This window comes from Callorhinus ursinus, unplaced genomic scaffold, assembly GCF_003265705.2.
Source record: "Callorhinus ursinus isolate GAN/ISIS: 27379988/994484 unplaced genomic scaffold, GSC_fseal_2.0 scaffold1, whole genome shotgun sequence".
Classification (NCBI taxonomy): Eukaryota; Metazoa; Chordata; class Mammalia; order Carnivora; family Otariidae; genus Callorhinus; species Callorhinus ursinus.
In genome coordinates this window covers 6,026,942-6,031,681 of record NW_027397063.1, presented here as the reverse complement: position 1 = coordinate 6,031,681, position 4,740 = coordinate 6,026,942, and the positions used below count along the sequence as shown (strand labels likewise).

General features: G+C 45.3%; 1 pseudogene; it reads left to right on the top strand.

The window, feature by feature from the left end:
- Positions 1-1,279: 1,279 nt before the first annotated feature.
- Positions 1,280-1,995, top strand: LOC112820690 (glutathione S-transferase P pseudogene; annotated as a pseudogene).
- Positions 1,996-4,740: the final 2,745 nt, after the last annotated feature.

Sequence of the window (4,740 nt, the reverse complement as noted above, 5' to 3'; positions counted from 1 at the left end):
CTTCTGGGGATGACTGTCCAGGGAAATGCTACTAATGACCAAAGTAAGCCTGGGAAAATTCTGTTTAAAACTAACTAGATCATTTTTTTAAATTCTGTTTTTCTTGTGAAGGTGACTACTTCCTAATCTCTTCCCCTACCTTCTCCATTAAGTCTTAGAGATGCCTGTGCAGTCTGGCCAGCACCAGAGAGAGAGAACCTCATATTGCAAGCCCTCTCTACCATGCGCACAGCATCATGGGGCAAATATGGGGGGTGCTACCAGCTTTCCTGTCCCTCCCTCTCCAGGCTCCCCTTCCTGATCAAACATTAAACCATCACTCAAGATAGAAGTAAAAATTCATCTTCCTTACTTCTCCTGTGCCCTCAATCTTTCTTACCCTTAGAGCTGAAAGGAAAGTGACATTTGGATTCACTTTTTAAGGTTTATCATTCATAAGAAACTATCTGAAAGCACAGGACAAAATGGCTTGGTTTTAACTTTGAGATCAGAACGTACCTTAAACACAGGCAAATGGCGATTTGGTTCTCACCTCAAGTGATAAGAGAGATATAAGGCATGGCTTTCAGGTGCCTACATTGGGGAAAGTGGAGCCACACCTGGGAATCCAAAGTGGCCTGAGTTTTTTGCACAAAGCCCAGCTCCAGCTCTCCTACCCACCCCACTAGCAATTTAATTCTTATTTATTTACATCAAAAGAATTCATAGGAATTAATAATCACAAAACTTATGTTTCTAACTGAGTGAAATCTAAAATATTTGTCCTGAGTATCTATCCCATGAGAATAATTGTGCTAGAGCCTGAGAATAAAAAGAAACCCTTCCCAAGACACTAGCTCTAATTGAAACAATAGACCAAACACTCAAAGATGCTAAGTAGTAAAACCCAAATGGGACCACCACTATTCTCAGAAATGAGAACTCCTGCATTTTCCAGAACAAGACTTCTCAGGCAGACATGAAGACCACCTGAATCAGAATTATCCTGAGTCTGATTTTAAAAAAAGATCTGACCCAGCCCAGACCTGCCACCTCAGGATCATAAAGGTGAGTGCCCTGGAATCTACCCTTTTTACCAGCACCCCAAGGGATGCTGATGGACACGAAAATTTTAAAACCATAGGATAGTGGTTCTCTGAGTGTGGTCCCCAGACTGGCAGCAGCCAAAAGACCTGGGTTTCAGCAGAGATACCCATTTTCTGTCCCACCACAGACCTACGAAACCAGAGATTCTGGCAGGGACTCAGCAATCTCTGTTTAAGAAGCCATCCAGACTGCCTCCTGCTTGCTCTTCCACGTCACCGAGACCTATGCCACCCTACACCATCGTCTACTTCCCCACCCAAGGGCGCTGCGAGGCCATGCGCATGCTGCTGGCTGACCAGGGCCAGAGCTGGAAGGAGGAGGTGGTGACCAAGGAGAGCTGGCTGCAGGGCCCGCTCAAGGCCTCCTGTCTGTATGGGCAGCTCCCCAAGTTCCAGGACGGAGACCTCACCCTGTACCAGTCCAATGCCATCCTGCGACACCTGGGCCGCACCTTTGGGCTCTACAGCAAAGACGAGCGGGAGGCGGCGCTGGTGGACCTGGTGAACGATGGCGTGGAGGACATCCGTAGGCACTGCAGCCAGCTCATCTATCGGAGCTACGAGGAGGGCAAGGCCAAGTATTTTCAGGAGCTGCCGGGGCACCTGAAGCCTTTTGAGACCCTGCTGATCCAGAACCAGGAGGGCCAGGCCTTCCTGGTGGGTGACCAGATCTCCTTCGCCGACTACAACCTGCTGGACCTATTGCTGAATCACCAGGTCCTGGCCCCTGGCTGCTTGGACTCCCACCCCCTGCTCTTGGCCTATGTGGCGCGCCTCAGTGCCCGGCCCAAGCTCAAGGCCTACCTGGCCTCCCCCAAGCACGTGAACCGCCCTGTCCACGGAGCCCAAAAGATATGAGCCCCTTCAGCCTCCCCTGGGAGAAAGCCTGGCCTTTAGAACCAATAAACATCAAGAGAGGAGAAAAAAAAAAAAAAAAAAGAAGCCATCCAGGTGATTCTAATGCATGCCAAAGTTTGAGAACCATTCCCATAGCATGCTTCTGCAGAGCTCAGTTTGGAAAATATTGGAATGGGTGAGAACACAAGAATTTAAAGAAGGAAGCCATCACCTGAAGCTGGGACAACATGTGGACCCTTAAGAGAGGAGCACAGGTTTAGGACAGGGCATCTAAATTATGGGTTACTGAGTGAAAAGAAGAAGAAAAGGCATTCGGGACAGAGGGAAGAATGAGAGAAAATTATAATAAGAATAGGCATCTTCCCAGGGTCAATAATCAGTTCAGTGAGCACTAAGATTTCATGCCATTTTTGTTACAAGAATTACAGTTCAACAGGCGTACTAAGCTGGGGATCTGGGAGAACTCCAAAGTAACTGTAAAGAGTGTGCACCTTCTTGCTCAGGCACTGATGAAGCACTGAAGAGTAATGAGCTGAGGCATAAGAAGACACAGGATTGTGTTTAGGAAATGCAATTATGCATTAGTGCGCATAGGGGAACATACTAGAGAGTCTAAAAGTGGGTAATTAAAAGACTTTTAATATTACAGAAATAAAGCGATAAGGGTCTAGATTAGGGTGATGGTGCTGAGGAGTAAACAGGTAGAGGAGACTTAAAGAAGGAAAAATGGCATGTACTTGGTGTGTGGATGGGGCAGGGGAGAATGAAGGAGGAGCAGGGAAAGGAAATGGCCAAAGGTGACAGCCCAGGTTCAAGGCTAATAAGCCAGGAGCATTTAGGAACATGGGCAATTCCAAGGGGTGCAGGTTTGGGGCAACAGAGATCCCATCTCCACTCTTGCTATCACTTTCAGTTCTCAGAACAAACCGGTCTGCTGTGAAGGAGACATTCATAATAATTCTACAAAATGTGTAGCAACTGGATACCAAACCCCTCCAGCTTACAAAGAGAGGAAGTCTAAAATTTAAAAAGGGTGTGGGGTTTTTTTTTTTCCATATTACATCTGGAGAGCAACTTCAGTCATAATCCTTAAACTCTGCAAGGAAATTCCTCAGGGAAACTGGGATGCTGGCTTTCATTTAGGCTAGCTAAAGACACCTCAGTTAACACATATGCGCACCTGACCTAAAGTACCTAAAATTTCGAAGTTGCCAACAGAAAACTTTTCCTTCCCCTGGCCTTCTCGTGAAAACCTATCAGTTAAAATTCTTTCCTCCTCTGGCAAGCCTTCTGGAAAATGGTGCTTAAACTCCTAGGTGCCCTGACAGGTGGCAGAATGATTAAAGAGTAATAAAGCATTAAGGTCACTTTCTGGTTAGGATTTGGAGACGGCCAGGTTCCAGGCAGAACTAACTCAGAGACTCTGCCAAGGAGGGTCAGGCCCTGGACCTCCGAGGTGGCGCTCAGAGGACCAATAACAAACACCAGGACAAGAGGTAGGGATGCCCGGGAAAAGCTTCCGCTGCCGAAGGAAAGAGCTCCCAATGGCCAAAGCTGAAACAACTCGAGCAATAAAATGTGGCTGCCATAACCAATGACCACAAACTGGGTGGCCTAAAGCAATTGGAATTTCTTCTCTCACAGTTCTAAAGGCCAGAAGTCGGAAATCAAGATGTCAGTGGAGCTGTGCTCCATTGTGGGGTCTTTGGGAGAATCTATTCTTGGCCCCTTTCAGCTTCTGGTGGCTCCAGACAGTCTTTGGCTTGTGGTCGCATCCCTCCAACCTCTGCCTCTGTCTTCGCACGGCCTCCTTCTCTGGGTCTGTCTTCTTTCTTTATAAAAATACTTGTTGTTTTTTTTTTTTTATCATGGTGATGATTTTGTAGTGTATATAAATGTCAGATAACTACACTGCACACCTGAAACAATACAAAACTGTATGTCAGCTAGAGGATACTTGTCATTGGATTTAGGGCCCACCCGAATAATCCAGGATATTCTCATCTAAGATTCTTATTTAATTGCATCCACAAAAACGCTTTTTCCAAATAGGTTGCGGGGCTTAAGATGTAGACATACCCTTTTAGGGGCCCCTATTCTATCCACTGCACTGATAAATAGATGGTTGAATACATAGGTAAATAAGGGGGGCAGGGTAGGCAAATCTTTAGAGCTTAAAATTTCAAATAACGTATATAGATAAATACTCTGTCCGCAAAGAGGTGGCACATAATTCCCCTCTCCTTAAGTGTGGGTTGCACGCGGTGAACTCCTTCCAAAGAATACAGCATGGAAAGGGGTGCAGAAAGTAACTGCTACAAAGAAACTTGACAAATGCTAACTCAGCCAGGTGATCAAGGTTAACATCAACAGCGGCCAGTCATGTGAATAGCAGGTACCTCTGATATGATGTGATGAGAATGATATTTAATTCTGTGGTCTTCCTCCAAAAAGCCTATAACCCCATTCTAGCCACAAGAAAAGCATCAGACAAACTGAAATGAAAGACATTTTACAATATACCTAACTAGGGCTCCTCGAAGTTGTCACTGTCATCAAAATCAAGAAAAGCCTGAAAAACTGCCACAGTCTAAATAAAGGGCCTAAGGAGACATGACAACTAAATGTAACATGGGATCCTGGAACAGAAAAGGTATATTAGTAAAAACTAAGGAAATATGAAGTATGGACATTAGTTAGTAATAGTGTATTAATATTGGCTCTTCAGTTGTGATAAATATACCATACTATATAAGATATGGATGCTGGATGTAGAGTATAAGGGAACTCCCTGCAA